We start from the raw sequence: 21,406 nt of genomic DNA, 5'->3' as shown, positions 1-21,406 counted from the left end.
CAAGACTGAGAAGACAAAGTACTTCAGTACCATTAAATATGACACCACTGAGTCCAGGCTTAAGTTAACAGAACAAATTAATTGTTGGAGTTCCTTATAACTGTACAAACTGTGATGTTAAATCTAGAAGTTTCTGGTATCAAAGAATTTGTCATGAATCACTGTTCTATGCTTCTTCAACTAATTATTTATAATTAACTCCCATGCATGTTCTTCAGGTCTCTGTCAATATGTATTTGCAAAATTAGGCATTATTTTTGGTGCCTAAGCTATTTCAGAAACATTGTACATGCTTGTCACCTTGGAACAACTGAATTTGGCAATAATTATGGTAAAAAAGAAATGAGAAATACCAGCAACTCTTGAGACGTGTAGTATCTCTTTCGGATTAGTCTTATTCAGAAAATTGCAATGAACACGAGGTCTATACCTTTATGTATCTATCTCTGTCCAGGTACATCTATAGGAACAGATCTAAACCTCCAGACTGGGCCACCAGGCTGGAAGTTCAGGGAATAGTTAACAAGTATTTAAGTCTAGGTGTGTGTGCTGCCCAATATCCTCATGTTCTGTGAAGTCACTCACTTAAACCACTGGCTGGTTTAGGTTGCCAGCACTGTGGTTAATCTGCTTTACAGAGTCCTCTGGATATAAGTACACATCTCATGGAAACTCATTTGGAAACAGATCTAACCATCACACTTTTCTATAATCCTCAAATGTGCTCAAATCAATGCATGTCCCACCACCATCATAGTACCTGGGAGCATTCGCAGGAGCCGGTGCACGTTGTCTTCCACCCAGTATGCTTCTTTGTTGTCCTATCTCACTAGATTGCAGGTGATCATTTTATCATTGGGATGGTGCCACAAGGCATAGCTTGCTAGCAATGACAAGCAGATTCTCCTCAATTTCAAAGCAGAGTCAAATCAATATCAAAATTCATTTGTAGGCTGTTTTACCTGCTGAAATATTGGCTGGGTCTAATTCTGTGTCAGATTGAGTCCCCACCACAACCTGGACCTGAAAGCTGCTAGATTATATTGTGTTGTGGCTATAAGCAGTTGCCATCACTTCTAGTGTTGGTTGAGTTAGGGTCTGAAAAAGAAGGAGCCGGACCCTGTTCGGAGAGCTGTGGCTATGGCTCACTAGGTGACAAGGTGACTTTTGTGTTTCTTTGTGAAATTTTCTGGTGAAGGAGCCTCAAGCTGTACCCGGGAAATCTGACCGCGGAGAGGTGTTGTGCCTGAGCTCTTGGTTCTGAGTCAAAAGAGATTTCTCGGGAGAGCTTCTCATGGAAAGCAGCTTGCTAATTGAAATCTAGGAGAATTATTTCTGGGGAGTGCACGGGGAAGCTGTTGGCTGCTGGAACCTACCAGGCTGTTTCTCTGGAGGAAGAGGGAACAGGGAAGCCACTTGCTGTGGGGTTCAGAGCCGGAGCAACTGTAGATTGGTGCAGGCTTGTGAGAGAAGCACACTGGAGCCACAAACGGGAAATGAAAACCAAGAGGAAGAGAACTCCCCGCTTTTCTGTGTCCCTCTGGGCCCATATACAGGGAAACAAAATGACAAACCAATACATAGAAAAGTTTTTTTAAAGTCCCACTTAAAAAAAAAAAAAAAACAGGACAAAAAGGTTGGGTTTGGAACAGAGAGGCAAAACATTGGTAACTGGCATTGAAAGTAAGTTTTTATATTCGCCTTGAGGTCCGGAACTATAATTAATATTTTATAAATATTCTTGTGTCTCTGATTAGAGCTAAGCATTCATGTTCAATGAGGTGGAATACCCACTTCCTCTCCCTGGTACTGTCCAGGAGCAGGGGGAGACAGTTCCCTGAGCAACACTCATGGCCTCTGAGAGCGACACATTTAGGAACTGAAAAAATGGCTCTCTCAGCCCTCTTGATTTGGAGTTCCTCAGTCCAGCAGAAAGTTTGCACGCCAATGGGCTCTTTGTGCCTTTAGTTTATTGATGAAGTCCCTTCTACTGGGAAGATGTGTGGTTTTCTAGCACCGTCTGCTCAGATGGACAGGTCTTTGATTTTTCAGGTTTCAGAGTTAGAGGCCCCATGTTGCCACCCCGCTAAGGAAGAGTCTCATGTAGCACCACTAAAAGCTCACTTCTCAGGCAGAAAAAAAAGGTAGCTATTTATGGGTGTTTAATATGACAATGTCTGAACAATTTTAAAGTATAAAAATTACTGTTAAGCAAGGTAATGCCAACTTAAACTCTCATCAATGACATCCCACTTATGGCTAAAGATCTTTACTGCAATTAATAGTTTTTGTCGGTGAAATTCTATGTAATTTGTTTAATATTTTAAAACTATCATTTGGAATACAATATCTTGGTACCAAAGATAATGGAAAAACCCAAAGACAGATGATGCTCACAGTTGAGAACATTTTTTTTAATGTAATTGAGATCAGGTATCTATGCAGTTCTGTAATCGTTTTTCTAGTTAAAGAAAGAAATAAAACATAAAAGAAATGCTGGTGTGAGCCTGAACTACAGCTATTCCATAAGGAAAAACTTTTATAAATCTGTTGTGGAATTGATCATATAAAGATTAATGAAGTAATTACAAAAAAACTCGCAGGAAATTTAACTATGGAAAAAAATGCTTTGATAAATATAGGCCACACATAACAAGTTCCCAGATGCCATCATGGTCAGCCATAAAAATTCGGTAGCTTTTCCTCTAAATCAGGAATAACAGAAGGATATCCACTCTCAATGCCGATTCAACTCAACACAGGAAGTTCCAGCTGGAGCAATTAAGAAACAAATGAAATTCACCAAATTTAGAAAGGCCGATGTCAAAATAGCCTCCTTTGCAACATAACCTTATATACAAAATCCTAAAGCACTTCGTTAAAAGTTATTGACACTAACAGATTCAATAATGACGTAAGCTACCAAATCAACATGTAGAAAACAGTTGCGAGATTAAGAATATAATCTACAGAACCCATAAATACTTGGGACCCAATTAAACAAGGAGATCCAATGTCTGCACCGTGTAAACTATGGTAATAAAAGAAAATGAAAAACATATCAGTGAATGGAGAAATGTGCTATGTTCATATGTCAGTAAGGTTAATACTGACAGGCCCTAGTGTGGTAGTCTAGTGGCTAAAGTCCTTGGCTTAAAAGCCCCGGGATCCCATATGGGCACTGGTCCTGTTCTCCACAGCCCCACTTCCCATCCAGCTCCCTGCCTGTGGCCTGGGCAAGCAGTCGAGGATGGCCCAAAGCCTTGGGATCCCGCATCCACATGGGAGACCTGGAAGAGGTTCTTGGCTCCTGGCTTCAGACTGGTACAGTTCTGGCTATTGCAGCCACTTGGGGAATGAATCAATGGGCAGAAGATTCTTCCTATTTTTCTCTCTGCCTCTCTGTGTATCTGACTTTTCAATAAAAAAACTTTTAAAAAAAGATTAATATTGACAAAATACCCACACTATCCAAAATTATGCACAAAGTAAATGCAGTTCCTACCAAAATTTGATTGGCATTTTCCACAAAAGCAGAAAAAAAAATGTATAACCTAATTGGACTTCAAGATGTCTGGACATGATGGTCTTGAGTCACAGTAACAAATAGGCATCACATTTATAGTTTTAGGATTATACTGCAGTGCTAAAGTAATGAACAAAAAAAATGGTGTCAACAGAGAAGCAGGCAGACAGACCAATGAAGCGGCATAGACATTGCCAATATAAAGCTATATACGCATGATTAATCTTGAATAAAAGTGTGAATAATGTAATCAACAAAGAAAAACCCACCTAAAGAATCATGTTGAGAAAATTGGATATTGATTTGAAAAAATATATGAAGCTACATTTTTTACACAATAATAATAAAAAAAGTCCAGATGTAATGAGCTTAGAGACATGCTCCTGTTCTTGCCCACTGCAATGTTAGCATGCCCAGTAGCAATGTGACAGTTTTGCACAGTAGCACAGTAGTTGCAATGGAAATTCCCTCACCCTTGTATTGGAGAAGTCTACTGGATACCATTTCCACTCATAAATAATACAACCTTTTTTCTGTGAGCACACAAGAACAGTTAAGGTTTTCCTGTGTTCGCAACAGAGTAACCGTTACAGTACCCCGTTTCTCCTTCTTTACCTTTGGGCCATTAACCTCTCCAATGTCCAGTCGAAATTTTTCTGCTTGCACACACTCTCAGATTACTGCCTCGTGTGTTATATACTCAGGGTGTCTGCCTTCAGAGAATGTCAGACTTCAGACAAAGGGCAGCATTACAATGACTGTGTGCCCCTTGGATGCAAGATGACGGAAGGCAGTGTGCTGGATGTCCAATCATTTGGGAGCAACATTCTTTTATGAATTGGTCTTTCCTCCTGGATATTCTGCCACAGGGCCTAGTAGTTTGCCACCTCTGCAACAAGTCAAGTCTTTCAACATACGGTCTCATATGGTTAGCAAAGACAAGGACCCAACCACATGAGCGTTTTCTTCAGCTTGCTGTGGAACTGCTATTCACCCCAGCGATTGCTGTGGTCCTGAGCAATGACCATGTGAGTACATAGGGAACTGCTGCCCTGCTGTACAGCAACCCAGGCAACACCAGATATGTAGACAGATACGATCCCACTGCTTATCATTTTCTGAGACTTATTTTTCTAACACTCCCTGTGATTTTTAAGAAAAAAGAACTCTTGGATTTCTTTAGAGGAATAGTCAATCAATAAAAGATGCAAAGGGAGAAAAAGATGATATAAAACAAAACAAATGCAACTTAAAAGAGTTCTTGAAATACAAAATACATTTAGGGAAGATACTTTCAAACTGGGTCATTCAACTGGGAAAGAAATAAAACCAGAAACAAGTTGATTTACTTTTAAAATTGTTTTGTATTGGCACCATCTTGTGGTCAAAATTAAAATAGCTCTCAATTATGTGCCATCTATCATGATTAGGCTGAACAAAATACAAAATATCCTATTAGTTATTACCCATATCTTAGATTGTATAACAGTTATTGAATTGTTTATTTTCAAAAAATATTTTATTCATATTAGAGAAACCAATTTTATGCCACAAAACCACGAGCACAGTGCTTCAGACTTTGTATATGCCCTGAAGGACAATCCATCCATCCATCCGTCCTTCCTTCCTTCCTCTTTCTCTCCCTTCCTTCCTTCCTTCCTCTCTCTTTCCTTTCCTTCCTTTTTCTCTTTCTTCCTTTCTCTCTTTCTTCTTTCTCTCTCTCTTTCTTTCTTTCTTTCTTTCTTTCTTTCTTTCTTTCTTTCTTTCTTTCTTTCTTTCTTTCTTTCCCCCAAGTTACTATTTCATTCTCCCTCTTCTTTACCTCTTTTGATGGGCATCTAGGTAATTTCCATGTCTTTGCCACTGCAGATTGTGCTGCTGTAAATATAGGAGTATAGGTAACTTTCTCACATTCTGAGTTCATTTCCTTTGGATATATTTCCAGAAGTGAGAAAGCTGGGTCAAAGGACAGATTCAGTTTCAATTCAGTTCTATACTGACTTCCTCAGTGGTTGTACCAGCTACACTCCCACCAGCAGTGAAGGAGGGTACCTTTCTCCCCACATCCATGCCAGCAGGTGTTGTTAGTAGAGTTCTGAATGTAGGCCAATATCATTGGAGTTAGGTGGAACCTCAACGTGGCTTTCATTTGTATCTCCCTGATAGCTAAAAAGCCTGAGCGTTGTTTACCTATGTCTATTAGCCATTTGAATTTGTTCATTTGAAAAATGTCTGATTATTTTCTTTGCCGATTTCTTCACGTTTATTTCTTTTGCTGTCATTGAATTTCTGAAGCTCTTAGTAAATCCTGGTTATTAGTCCCCTATCAGATGTGTAGCATGCAAAGGTTTTCTCCCATTCTGTTAGTTGCTTCTGATATTGTTTAAAGATGAATAAGGCCACAGAACATAAAATTACAACGAAGCAGTAATGAAGAACAACAAAAAGAGTCTGAGGGGACCTGGTGCCATGGCTCAACAGCTAATCCTCTGCCTACAAGTGCTGACATTCCATAGTGTCGTGGCTGAGGAACAGGGGCTTTCACAAGGTCCCCAGGACACTGTGGTGTGTGGTGTGTGGTGTGTGGATAGTGTGGTGTGGTGTAACTAGTCAATGCCTGTTGCTACTCTTATGTCTGCTTAGTAAACACACTTGGTGTATGCTTACAGCACCCAATAAAGTGCTTATGTAAGTAATCTGTGAGTATTTCCAAATCCAGGCCATCAGAATTCTGTCGGAAGAGGACACAACTTTCAAGTCAATGTATTTTTTGTTTTGTTTTGTTTTGTTTTTGGACTGTGGAAAGAGCAACTTCAGACTCTAACCAATCAAGCAAGGAGTTCTTACTGGTTGGGCATATGAGGAAGTCAGGAGGAGAGGAACTTGTGGCAGAATTGCAAGAATCTAATTTTTAATTGCTTTGCTTTTTACCTTATGACCGTGAGTAATCAGGAACATGGACAAGGGAAAATGTGTAATGTAAAAGTACTTCATTGAGAGAGAAAAAAAGCAGATAAAGAAAAAGTGGAGGAAAAGTTCCAACAGTTCTGAAAGTGTAACCTGAGAAAGGTGTCAGTGAGGAGGGATAGCTCCAGGTGTGTGTGAGTTCCAAAGGGGACATTCTTGTGATTGATCGAAGAGAGCGTAGTTTTGGTTGGTTAATTAGGTGATAGTTCAAATAAATGCTAAATAGAGATAACAGAAACACAGAAGCTTTCTACCAAAATAGATGTAATTCATATTACTTAAGTCAGGCACAACAACACAGAAATCTTGATTACAAGGCAGGCATGTGCCTTCCTGGAAGAAACGGCTAGGTTTTTCCCAGGGCTCACGACACTCATCTTCAGGTGGTGGATGAGGAGCCCTTTGGCACCTGTGTGCTTATCCAGGAGTCTGTCAACCTGTAACCCACTCTCTGAAGTGGTAACCCGAACTGCTGCCATGGGAAAGGAATGGCTGTTATGGCTTCCATCTCTCAACCTGAAAGACATCATGCAGTCCGTGCAGGGTCCCCTGGTAGAAATCCTGAACATGTGTCTTCCTCTGCAGAATCATCCAGTTTGTGATAACCTTCAGGCAAAAGAGATACTCCATACCAGAAGGTAAGAGAGGTTGTTTCTTGAAATACAAAGGTCAACAGGGTTGCACAATATCAGTAGAGTTAAGTAAGGTACCATACCATTGTTGGAGGTAACCATGTGAACAGTAGGATGAAATGAATTAGGACCTTGAATAGAAAGTCAGTTCCTAGAATAACTGTAGCTCGATTGTGAAATTGAAGAATGATGGGGTGAAGGATGGAGGATGGAGAAGTCTCCAAAACGACTTACTTGGATTTTTAGGAGAGTTTGAGTCCTCTGTCATTTGGCAGGGCTATTTCTCTTCCTTGGGAGTATTTAGATCATTCTCTGGAATTGACTCTTAAGTTAGTTTGAAACCACAAAGTTTCATGTGGCAAAGGTTGATCTATAAATGAAATCTGACAACATAGTGCAGTGGAGACAGAGACTGTTAGGAATTATTGCCACAAACTCAAAAAGCCAGACACAGTAAGTCACACAGGAGGTCTTTATTAGAGCAGAGAAATTTGGCCATGGGGAAAAAAGAGTCTGACAGATTGGTCCCTGGTGGAAGACAGCCCAGACCACTTCTGCATGGCAGAGTGACCATGAGAAGGAAATGGTCACTCAGGGTATACAGCACTGGGCTGTCTACATCTCAGGAGTGGAGAGGGGGCAGGCAGCAGCCCCTCGGTTTGCACATGCTTGTGACCTTGACATGTCATCGTGGTGAATGATCATCTTCTGTGCAGACCCATCATTACAAACATTCTTGGATGGGAGTGTCTGCTTGACCTCAGCAATGATAGCATCAAGCCTAGGATGCTTTTTTCTCTTGTTTATGGCCAGAGGGAGGCGGGAAGCAGAGAGAGCACAGGGCCTCGGTCAGCTGCTTGGTGTTCCAAGCGTACCAGGTGTTCCTGGCTTGTCCTCTGATGTACAGTTGAACAAACACACCTTGAAGGGTTTGAGAAATACTGGAGTGACCTGTGTGCCTTTTGACCCTGTCCTAGACATTTTAATGCGCTTAGAAAAGAGATCGGCACCTTATTTGTGGCAGACTTGCTTCTGTCTGGTTCATCACCCCCAAAAGAATGACAGAACCCCATTAGAAAAATGTGGTAAAAAATAATCTTCCTGCTAAGAACTCCCTCCCCGTTAGAAAAACCCAAGCTCATCTTACCTCAGATGGGTTTGCCTGCGTCTCTAGCTGAACTTACCTAGTCGTGGTTGCAAATCTATATGCTTTATCCAAATAAAGCTGCTTTGATTCTGGCTTGTGATTGGTTGGATAACAGCTGAAAACAACAGAAGCCAACTAACATAGTATTATTTAATATTCCCATGTGAAATCACTGTGAATGTGCACATAAATCCTAGAATACATAGGCAATCAGAATCCATTGGTTGAAGAACAATATGGTTACGGGGACTTTCGCAATGTTCTGCTGAGCCTGCCTGGACTCAACCTTACTTCACTCTCCTATTTGTTTTGCAGTCAGTGCATTCTAATTACATATAGGAAGCTGTCTGCAAACATGCAAACTACAGCATAAAACAATAACTGCTTTGAACAACAGCCTCAACCGTAAAGAACTTGACAACGTCAGAAAGACTGAATAATCACCTACCTATTTCTGGGGTGTCACATCTTTCCTCTTCATGCTGGGTTTAGGAGAAGTTTCTTGCCTCTTGCTCAACTTGTTTGAACAGACAGCTCCTCTCCATTCTCATCTCCATTTGGCTGTCACTTATTCCCTCTTCAAGTTAAGCTTAATTGTAATGATTCCAGGGACATTTCAGAGTCTCCACAGTATGTAAAGTCAATCCCCACACTAGACATTATAATCTGTTCTGTCACAGCCTTTTACGTGGTTCTTAGTAAACTGGTCACTCAAATTGAGTTTTCTAATCCATATCTGCCACTCACTAGACCAAAGGGTTTTCCAGGGCAGGCATCATGAAGATGGCTAATGTTGTAGCCCCTAGTCATTCAGATAACGCCTGGAAAACAGGAGATAGAAAACACATTGGGCTGATTAGCTAAGTACAATTAATTTTTGGAGATGAGATACTAATTGATGACAGGCCGTTACTTCCCTTGCTTTGTTCTCTAGCCACAGATTTCACTTAGGAGACTGGCTGAAATTGAAGCGATGGAATTTCTTCCTTAACCCAGCCAGTCAGCATCATACCTTAATGTTAATTTATCACCATTTTTTACCCACTGCTTAAAATTCATGCTCGTTTTTCTTCCTATCTTTGTAACTTTTTTGCTTCTAATTGAAGACTCATTTCACCATTGCCACATAGTGCAGATAACACTTTAAAAGTTTACATACTTTTCTTTTAAAAATTATTTCTTTTTGATGTGTTTCTAAAGCAGAGATAGGGATAGGGACAGAAATGCAGCTAGAGATAGAGATCTGCCATTGTTGTATTTGATCTTCCTCTGCCACAAGTGAGTAGAGCTTGGCCAGACCAATGCCAGGAGCCTGGAACTCCACATGGCTGACCCACGTTGCTGGCCGGGGTCCAAGTGCTTTAGCTGTTGTCTGGTGTTCCCAGGGTGTACATTAGCCAGAAGCTGAAGTTCAGACTGGACTTGAACATGGACACTTCTGTATGGGATACAAGAGTTTAAAGAAGGATTGTAACCACAGAGCCAAACATCCATCTCAGTCACTTTTAATAAAATAAAGACAATGGACATATTTCCCTTTACACTTTCTCTTAAGATAATTTAGAAGAAATTAAAAATATGTGCATTGCAAAATGAATAAGTTCTTTCACAAAATGCTTTTATTGCATAAATCCATCTTTATTTTGCTTTACTGGTGTATGCTTTAAATTCCATGAATATTTGAAAAGTCTTATTGGAGACAAAACAAGATGATTTGGGTAACAATAACTAATTTAAGTATGCCGTTAGAAACAGCAATTCAGTTTCAGTCTGTGAAACGCAGTATGAAACGCAGTATAGGACACTGATTTAAAACCCAGATTACAATAGAAACATGGACTCATAGGCAGGTTTTGAAGTTACAGAACCTAGAACTTTGCTACTTTATTTTTCCTATCATAATAGTTTCTATATTTAAATAAAATTTAGAAAAATGATAATCATTTATATAAATATGACAAGAAAGTTGATTTTCTTCCAGAATATCCTCCCTGTAAATTTACAAACATACTTATTTATAATTAGAAAACTGAAAAACATTTCTTCTGACATTGAGTGTCAATGCAGCCTTAATGTCAGTATATACAGTGTGTATTCTAATAGCATCAGACACATTTGTAGTTAACTTGTGTTATCATTTTCTGGTAAATTCTGGAGTAGTAATACACGTAAAGGATTCTGTATTGGGCATTTGCCAGTTTTTGGTTCTGTACTTGGAGTCTGAACCCCATGTGAGTATTTAGGGATTCCATGCAACTACCATAACTGGGCAGAAGGAAGAACCTTTGAAGTTAGTTCCTGGAAGTTGCTTTAACAGAGCTCCATGACCTTGGGTGTGTGACTTGGACCAGAACAAAATGCACATCCATCATGTGGGTGGGAGGCAGCCCAGCATTGCCAGTTCTCCAATTACTGCCAGCGTGGTAGGCAATGCAGACTTCCCAGCAGGAGCCTGGAATGCAGGGGTGGTTCAATGCCTGGCATGGGAGTTCAGTCATCATGATCATTGTTTTGTTGTGATGTTCCTTCATGTGAAGAATTCCTGATAACTCTGTGAATCAATTAATCATTCAGTGTCCATTTAATCATTTTCTGCTTAAATGAATCATGCATCATTTCTACCGCCTCTCAGGATTATCCCTGATGGAAATAGTGCCCATACTTAGGCAAAATGCATATTTAGATCTGCTTTGATGATCAATACATGGAGTCCCAATTCCTAATATTTTCTTAGTTTTATATTATAAAAATACTGTTTATAATATTAGCTTGTGAACCTACATAAGGATTATGTGCAAAAATTTTAAGTAAAGTTTATACTGTCTCAATTAAATTTTTATAACAAAGTTATCACTGTTTGAATACTATAGATTTTGTTGATCAAAATAGAAACTTTTTTGTTTTCATATGCCGCACATTTTAAATTGGTAAAATAGCATGATGGATGACGTCCTGGAGGTTCCTAAGGAAATGTAATGACTTTGCACAATCAACAGCCTGTCACTAAAATTTGGCACATCTTATATTAAGAAAAAGTGTGGAAGATGCTATGATGAAAATTCTAATGTTGCTAGCTAGCTCCATAACCGAACAAGGTTTTCATTCCATCCAGATGTCTTATTCATCCAGAGTGTTATTCTTTATTCTCTCCCATATTAAATATAATATGCTAATTAGTCAAAAACATAATGAGCTAATTAAGAACATGTTACATGCTAACTCCAAAAAAATCTATATTCCCTCGAAATGCTTAAAATGTATGACTAGAAGTCTGGGAAACAGGTAACAACAAAATAAAGGTCTATTGAAATAATCCATCACTTTTTGATAGAGGTGGCCCTGAGTATTACTTTTTTATTGACTCATTTTTCAAAACACAACTCAGGGTCTGGCATACTGATGTGCCATATTTGATCTCTGTCTGTGGCACTGGCATCTCATGGCCGCCGGCTGCTCCACTTCCCATCCCACTTCTTGCCTATAGCTTAGAAAAGCAGTGGAAAATGGTCCAAATGCTTGGACCCTGCACCCATATGAGATATTTGGAGGAGACTTTTAAATCCTGGGTACAGATAGACCCTGCTCCAGTTGTTGCAGCCATTTGGGGAGTGAACCAGAACATGGAAGATTTCTTTTTGTCTCTCCTCTTTCTCTGTAACTCTGCCTTTCATATAAAAATAAATTAAAACACACCCACAATACAAATAGACTCTTGTTACTTCTTTATTTTATAAAAGATGTTTCAGTAATTTAAGTAAATTACTTAGAATGCTATTAGATAGGACCAAAGTTCAAATTTAGGCAGTCTACCATGAAAGGACATATGTTGTAATATGATGAAACTGTATGTTAAATTTAGTTATATTTAAAAATTTGGGATGCCCTAATACTACTTCAACTAACTAAATAAAAACATGGCCTAGAGCTTTCGGAGTCAATGCTTTCTTTAAAGAAGCATTTTATGTTGCTCATTTAAAGTCAGAGCTGCAGAAAGACATAAAAAGACTGCTAGAAACAGAACTCGGCACTTGGTTTCATTCCTCAAACGGTTGTAGTAGCTGGCCAGCCCACACTGAACACAGAATGGATGCTTCACATCCCCTTCCTCTCACCTTACCTTGTACATCTGTACAACTTCACATCTTTATCCTTATTTATCTTTCAAAAAGTTCCAGCAAACAGTTGTAAGGCAGAAGTTAAATGACAGATATTGTCTTGATATTGTTTTTGAAAGTATTTCTGAACTCACCTACTCTCTGCAGAAGTCTTCTAGAGGTTTCTAGAGCACACTTTGGGAATCACGTGGCGAATGGGATCAGGTGGCAGTATGGAGGTTTGTATTGTTGGTGTAACTGAGTAAGATGTTGACAAAACCACCACCCTGTCCTCAATATTTTGCCTGTGTCTCCTGTGCCACCTTCAAAATGTCTGTGCCTACAAATGTACCAGCTGACAAATTAATTGCTTCCACATGCTTTTATTCTCTTGTTTTAAACACTTTGAGATGCTCTTTTTCCTAATAAAAATTGTTAAATCTGCTTCTCATAAAGAAAAAACATAAAGTTAAACCATAAAGTTCAGAATTGTAAGTAACTTGTTATCATGCAATGTTAATAGATAGCAAAAACTATATCCCAAAACTAGGTTCTTTTTAGGACATCCATATTCTTTCCATAAGCAATAACTATTTTGTACTTGGAAAAAATATTATTATTTTTATAATTTATTAAGAAATTAAGATTACTTGTAAATATAATACAAATTAAATGATATAGTTTAAATGGCCTTTAGTAGGAAAGTCTGAAGTGACAAATATTGTGGGTCAAATGTAAATATATATTTATATATAAAAAACAGTTTTTCTCAAATCACTACAGGAGTAATTAAACAAAAATTATGACATCTCTGAGCAGAATCAAAGGTCAGAAGCGGATCACCCTTTAAACCGGTAGCCCAGGACAACAACACAATGATCGGAGACATAAAGCGTTGCCATGGAGTAGATGAGCTTTGTCAGAGGAAAGGAGGAAAAGGAGAACCTCAGTGGCGGTCAGTCAGGGGCACAGGACATCGGGCACAAAGATTGTGTCATTACACAGATTTCTAAACTGCTCCTTGGATGATTAATACCATACTTTATATGAAATCTATTTTAGTATATCTACAGAGACACAAATAGTTTTTATAAAGACTTTTTAATGTGGAATTTAAGGTTTCACGTGTGTGGCTGATCTCACTTCATTATTCTTGCTGCCAGATTCATTCTATTTCTGCATAAAATGGTGACACTTGGGTTATTGGGTTAGTTTCATTCCTTTGTAAATAAGCCCGGCATTTTCCTCTGATAGGCAATTCAGATTATTACTTATGAGGGCTATCAAGCTGAAGATGTATTTAGTTGCATCAAAGATAAAACGTTCATTGCTGCACAATTCATAATATGTCTAGAAAGCTTAAATATTTTAGAGTGTATAATATATTCTGTCACTGTAAGTCACTTTCACAACTGACTGTGCACAGTTATTAGGTGCTTGCCAATGTTTTCTCAAATTCAAATCTACCTTGCATATCATTTGCCAAAGTTTTTGAGACTAAATTTTATAAAAATTGTGATAATGTGCAAAGGATAGAAATACACCTAGTATGATTTACAACTAAAATGAAACATTTCTATAATCCTGGAGATTTTGCTGTTTTTTTTAAGATAAAAACTTGTGACATGATGATATAGATGACATATTTTTCTATCACCGTTGGAGATTTAATTCTTTCTCTTGAAGATCAAATAACTAGACAATTAAAGAGCAAAGAAAATTATATCAGTTTTTATGTGGGAGCGAGACTGAAACTCTACCTTCAAAAGAGTCAAAACTACTTTCTGGGAACGGTTTAGTGTCTTAGTTGCGGATGAATAGTATGTTGCTCATAAGACCCACTGGATCTTCAGTCTCGTCCCAGCGTGTATTTGTTTCTAACTGGGGTTATGACAAACTATCACAAGTGTGGTGATGTAAACAACACACATCTAGTATCTGTCAGTTCAGCATGTCGCAAGCCTGACGTGAGTCTCGTTAGGCTAACCTACCTGTCATCTAAGCCATGCTGCTTCCTGAGACTCCATGGGAAAATCCTTTTCCCTCACTCCTCTAATTTCCTTTTCCTGTATTGTCAAACATTGCACTCCTACATGTAATTGCATCCTTACATTTCCTCTTGTCTTCCTTTCATGACCACATTTATGATTACTTTGAATCTCCCCCGATAAGCAAGATTAATCTATTTCACATTTCCATGCTTAATCAAACCTGTAAAGTCCCTTTGGCCATATAAGATTTCAGAAATTAAAATGTGGATGTCTTTGGAGGATGTTACTCTGTCTACCCTACAAGGGGTCTTGATTACTGATTCCTTCACAGATATGTGCAAAGTACTTGCGATTCTTACAACCAAGTCTGACGGATGAAGATTGACACTAATGATCCATGGCCATTAGGAGAAAATATCAAGAACAAACTAGTATATATTCAAGGAAAGTTTTCTGGAAGAGACAAAAGTCAGACTAGAAGGGAACAGAGGTAGGTAGCCAGTTACATTTTATGTGAAGTGAGGAAGAGAAAATCAACACGTGGATTAGGCTACCAGCACGCGTATGCGCAGCTGACATTGGTGATGCAATCCATTGCACCCAGCATCCTTTCTCATCACATTTCATTCTTCCGATTTCTTTCACAAATAACTGATTTCAAATCCACTTTCCATTCAGTGGATCATTGTTACAGTCACTCTTGTTCACTCATTCACAATTTTATCATCTTTCTTTTTCATTTGTGCAGTTTCATATGACATTGAACTTCCCCAATTCAAGGTCCCACCAACTCCCTTCTTGCTAACTGGGAATTCTATCTTTTATCTCATTATGAAAACAAAATGATTGAGAATAGTTTCTAGAATCATTCTCCACCATACTTATCCACCTATCTACCAGTCCATCCATGCCCATATCCCAAATTTTCAGAAATCATGCTTTGCTTTTTACCCAGTGATAAAGTGCCTTTCCAGAGTCCAGTCTTCTAATTTATGCACAAACTCTCTAATGTTTCCCTCTTAGTATGGACATTATTTTTGATAATTCTGATGACTTTCTATTACATTGAAAAAGTTTCTTTGTGCATTGACACATTTTCATTATTAGCGTTCTTAGGAGGGGGGTGTTGGGGAGGGTAGGAGAGGAAATCCTTGAGCCTATACAATTGTATCATAAAAAATACTAACAACAAATAAAACAAAATACATTTACGGTAATTTAGCATGTTGCTAAAATAGTCTATCGTGATAGAAAACTCTATTGATCTAATATTGCTGCTCAGATTTTACTCATTTTCAACTCTCCTTTATGGCAATAGTACTTCAACGCATATGATGCTTTCACTTCTGCAAGTTTTTCTTAAACACTACAAAAATTGTCATCTAGGTAATCTACTAAAAATTCTTACACACAGCACCATCCTTAACACACCAGGGTAATACCATGCTCTGGGCACTTTACAAACTTCATTAACAGTTGAGTATCTAGCCTGATCTTAACAAGTAAGATAGCTAGTAAGAGGTGAGTGGGATTGAGGTTGAGGCAGATGCCTCTTGAGTCCACAGTTTTAACCATGGTGTGGACTCTGACCCATAACGAATCTCTGTATTGCTTAACCCCAATTATTAATACTTAGTATTTACTTATTTAGCAAGTGGATTATTTCCTTCTGAAAAAGAAGTGTGTCAAATTGGTTTTAGAGAGTTCATGTTTCCATGGTTTCCCGACCGCTTCATTGCTTATGGTTTTCAAGAGAATCAAGCAGGTAAATACAAAAATGTGGTGTGTTACTCTTTAGGATGTAATATTTATTCATGTAAGAGAAAGCCTGGCAAGCAAATGATTTCTCTAAAATGTTTTAACAGAGATGAGTTAAAAAATCCACTATGGCAGTTAGAATGAGAAGCTGTTGGCTGCTCAATGGAACTGTGTACAATTTATGAGGGGTAATATTTAGATTGCATTTGAAAGCATGAAAACAGGGTGACAGTCTCAGTAGGTGAGTGTTTCAAGCAGACTGAAAGGACGTGCGAACACAGAATTTACAGATGCTTGAAAAACACTTCATACAATTTTCCAACTTGCAATTTCACTCTATCCCTCTTCCCATGCTTGCATTTGATTTTGAATTCATACACTGTAAATTAAGGCAAACTTCCAAAAGAAATAACTAAGTGTTGCAGTGATAGCTTCAACGACATTTTTACCTTATGCTGCTTGGACACATTTAGAGATCTTTTAATAAGTACTATTACCCAGTGATTCTGATTTGAATTTTTTATGGGGTATGAACTGCACAAAGGTGTTTTGGAAAGCTGCCCAGGGGAGGCCAGTGTGTAGCTATAGCTGAGAGCCACTGGGGCAGAAATAAGCAGTGTGTGGGGGAATGGAATGGCTACCACACTTGGAGGCCAGACAAAAACCAGATTGTAAAGGCCTTTACTTTTGATTTTGTCTTGGAATCAAGTAGAAGGACTTTATGTAAGCTCATGATGTGCATAAATCAATGTCTCAGAACAGAGATATTAGCAAATGGTAAATGTTAGGGCATGGAATGTTGCTGCTTACAGGTGCGCCTGTTGCTTTAATTCTCTTAATACAGTATCCGTGGGAGTTGGCTGACCTCTCTGACTCCATTCTGCATGGGCTACTGCTCTTTGCAACCTTGCCTTGCTTGGTTTCACTTCCTCTACAGTCCCACACTCATGCCCCATTACTTCCCCTAACTTTCCACATACTCACTTCTGCGTCATCAATATCATCAGTTATGTCGCCTTAAAACGTTAACTCTGGTAACGCACCAATCTACTTGGGCTCAGTCAGCACAACTAACTCACACCGACTATAGAGTTCTTTCCGCACAAACTGGAAGGCTCTTGTTCTCTTGCTCTGGGAGGCAGCCCTGTTCGTTGGCACCGGCCACTTGCAATGAACCTCTGGTATGACCCTTGGTATGTGGTGTGGTTCATGACGCTACTGCTTTCAATGTCAGGCACGTTTGTCAGGGTGGTAAAGAAGAAACATACCTTGGGTGTTCAATATAAAAGAGCTCCTGATAGTACAGACCACTAAAGGAAGAATTCAATATTTCTGTTTTTTTTTTAATATAAAGATCTAACAGAATCTATACTTTTTGAACATTAGTTTTGGAAATTCTTGAATATGTTTGGAAACAAATGATGGAACTAAGAGAAGCATGTCTGATGCAATCAGTTGCCAATAAGAATGCTGAGCTACTCCTGCTTTGAGCAAGGGATGTCTGTCCCTTAGTTTCTTGCAAAGTCATGAACTATCATTGAGTGAAAATTTGATTAAATATTACTGTGGCTATCAAGAGCATTGAAAACAAAAGGAAAGGAGACACAGCCTAGGGAGAAGCTGGAATCCAGGAACAGTGAGATCATGTAGCTGCAGCTGCACTTTGCTTCCACAGCTGGTGCTTCTCACTGCTCCTTCCACACAGGCCCTCCTGCTGTTGCTCCGTGCACCTGGGATTCTCATTTCCAGGAGTCTTCTCTTTCATGTCTTACCACTCCAGTTTATGCCTGATTTATTCACTCTGTACCACATTTCTATTCAAATATCTTCTGGTCATAAAAGTAACTCATATATTCAAATCTCTACCCAAACTCTCTGAACACTTTACCCCATTTTCCTACTTTTCTAAAAAAACATCACAGCACTCATCCGTAATTTCAACACATTAGTTATTTTTGGAAACAAAACACATGTTCCTAGAATGAACTATTCATGATAGGATGGAAAGAAGGGAAAATGAAAAGAGGAAGGGAGGAGGAGGAAGGAAGGAAGGAAGGAAGGAAGGAAGGAAGGAAGGAAGGAAAGAAGGAAGGAAGGAAGGGATGGAGGAAGGAAGGAAGGAAGGAAGGAAGGAAGGAAGGAAGGAAGGGAAGGAAGGAAGGAAGGAAGGAAGGAAGGAAGGAAGGGAAGGAGGAAGTAAAAAGTTAGGGATGGTGTTACTGTCATGACACCCAGAAGTCTGCCTGAAAGGAGAATAGTATCAAGTTATCTATCAACAGAGAAAAAAGAAAAAAGCAGGTGCAATCTGGGAAAATATAATACTACTTTCATAACCAAGCTGTCAATAGTAGAAACATTTCAAGCCATATTCTCAGAGTCTTTGCTTTCTCTCCCACAGGCGGTTCTGGCAGTTTCAACAGTCTATTCTGCTGGCTTCTATGGACCTTATGTCTCTGAAGAGCCTGGTCGGTCCAGTCATCAGGGAGTGGGATTCTCTTCAAGAATAAAAAACATAAATCTCCACACACCAGAAGGCCTATATATAGTATTCCAGAGATGAATTACAATGTAGAAGCAATCAATACTATTTTAACGCCATGTATTGAAATATTTTCTAGGAACTCTTGCGTGCCAGATGTTGCCTTAAAACCCTGGTCATGCAGAAGTGGAGAGAAAGAAATATTGATTTTATAAATCTCACCATTTGCTTAGAATTTGACAAATATTGAAAGACATCATCACAAAATTAATGTGTACAATATTATTAAATATGTACTATGTTAAAATAAATAGGAGAAAAAGAAAATCCAACCTTCCAGATAAATCAGTATAAATATTTAAACATTTTGATATATTCAATCTCTGGAAATTAATAATCAAGGAATCAAGCTCACTTATTATTTTGATTTTGAGTTGAGCTGGAAACATATTTACAAGTAGAGCAGTTGACAGGAAGAGAACTAGGGAAGCCTTGTATTCAGAGTAGCAAGACTGGGGATACTGGATTTGGGATCAGATTTGTAATCAGAGTCAGGGTTACTCTGCCTTTTTTCCAGTACAGATTTTAGAAAATGAGATTTACACTGACCCAGATGATGCTAGTTAGCACAGTTTGCTAATGCAAGTCCGCTTTTGGGTGAGTCACAAACTGATTCAGTGAGAGGAGGATGTGCCAAAGCTCTAGCCTAATTGATCCCGTTCTACTGATAATGTTGCCAGCCTCTCCAGCTCTCCAGCCTCTCCAGCTCTCCAGCCTCTCCAGCTCTCCAGCCTCTCCAGCTCTCCAGCCTCTCCAGCTACACACTTGTACCTGCCACTCCTGCCATAGGTGGGAGCCTGTGAGAGAAAGCCGCGAGGGCCGCATCTACTTGTTTATGAGTTCTCAGCACCCCAGAATTCCCATGATTTCTATTTTCTAGCCTTTCAGAAAGGGTGAGATGAGACGGATGATGCTGTTTGCATTGACAGTGCTTTAACTGCTAATGACTTATCTATGAGAATGTTAACTTCCAATTTGTATCTTACATTGTTGTCTTACATGAAATGTGCTTTTAAGATTTATTTATTTTTCTTTTAAAGGCCGATTTACAGAGAGAAGGAGAGACAAAGAACTTCTGTCTACTGATTCACTTCCCAAGTAGCTGTAATGGCTGGACTGAGCCAATCCTAAACCATGGAACAAGAGCTTCCTCGAGGTAGCTCATGTGAGTGCAGGGTCCCAAGGCTTTCAGTCATCCTCTACTGCCTCTCCAGGTCACAAGTAGGGAGTTGGATGCAAAGTGGAGCAGTCAGGACAGGAACTGGTGTCCACGTGGAATCCTGGGGTACAAGGTGAGGATTTAGCCACTAGGCTATACGGTTCCATACAAAAAATCTTAATATCAATGAAGGCTCCTTCACAAATTGCCTTATACCACTTGCATATCACATAGTTTTTTAAAGCAAATATCTAAAAATTAGACTTATACTTTTACTAGTGGAAATTCTCTGTGTATACAAAATCAATTTATAAATTTTATTTCCCACCTTCTTTCTCATCATTACCATTTGATATTTTGTGTTAGTTACATCTAGAGAAACTCATTTTCTTTATCAAATGATGCATGGGAGTTTGAGTTGCCACAATGTACTCTGCTAAATTCCATAATCACATCCTATGTCTCACCAATAAAAGACTGTAATGGGTTCATATGTAGGCGTAACCAGCTTTTAGCTTTGAGGCTGGCCGGTGTTCAAGCTGTCAAGACAAATTCTTCCATGTGCTCCCCTTCTCTTCTGTGAACACAGTATCTGTAGTTTCATTATCTTAATCCTCACTACTTTCCTGCTCCTTCTAATATGATTTTCAACAGCATCTGTCATTACAATGATATTCCATATGTGCTTCTCAGAAATGACAGTTCTTTCTAGACATTTCTCCTTTAAAAGTAAAATCTTATCACTCTTTGATTTACTTCTCTAGATCTATTTTTTTTAAAAAAAATTGACCTAGTAATAGCTTTTTCAAAACCACCAATATGTGCCTGGTTCAAAAAAATAAATACATATTTTATTAGCTACATTCAACACATTAATGGAATGCTCTGACTAGATTTTCAAGGAAGCAATGAAGATATACTAGAATGTGTTTCTTAGCATGCAGGTGTGTGACTGTGTGTGTCGCCTATGGAATCTGACACCAATCATTCTTCTTCAGTAGAAGTTGCATTTGCTTGTCATTCATTGAGTTGCTGGCTTTCCAGCAGTGTCTTCTATTTGTAGGGTGCTATTGTTTTCTCCCTAGAAATCACCTGATGAGTCTAAATTGGACTAGATTTAATGAGGCAATTCTGTGTACTACTTAAAACTGGAAGTCCTTACATTTCACAAATCTGCATATTAACCCAGGTACCACTAATTGCTAGTTCAGGTATAGGAAATTTTAATGTTCTTAGAATCAGTGTCTGTGTGAGTTAAAAATATGGTGCCATGTGTTCAAACTGTTTGGGTTGTGATGGAGGAAACTAGATGTTGGTTATCTGATTTTGCTCATCTGTCAGCCTTAACTTACGTTTGACTGCTCCTGTGGTATTCCCTCACCTTCAAAGTTAGATGCATCCGTTTATAACCTTTGTATAACCTCTCACTGCACACTGAGCTGCTTACTTTATTCTAATTGAAATGACTGTCTGCCAGTTAGTATCTTTTTGTCGCTTAGTTTCCATCTGCCGTCAAAGAGCCAGGTTTCTTCTCTTCTCAAACATGGCCTCCTCTATGGGAGTAACTTTCTGAACTTAATGTAGACAGTGACT

This window comes from Ochotona curzoniae, unplaced genomic scaffold (genome assembly GCF_017591425.1).
Source record: "Ochotona curzoniae isolate NIBS_2020 unplaced genomic scaffold, NIBS_Ocur_1.0 contig_430, whole genome shotgun sequence".
Lineage (NCBI taxonomy): Eukaryota > Metazoa > Chordata > Mammalia > Lagomorpha > Ochotonidae > Ochotona > Ochotona curzoniae.
Note: the sequence above shows the minus strand (reverse complement) of the source record.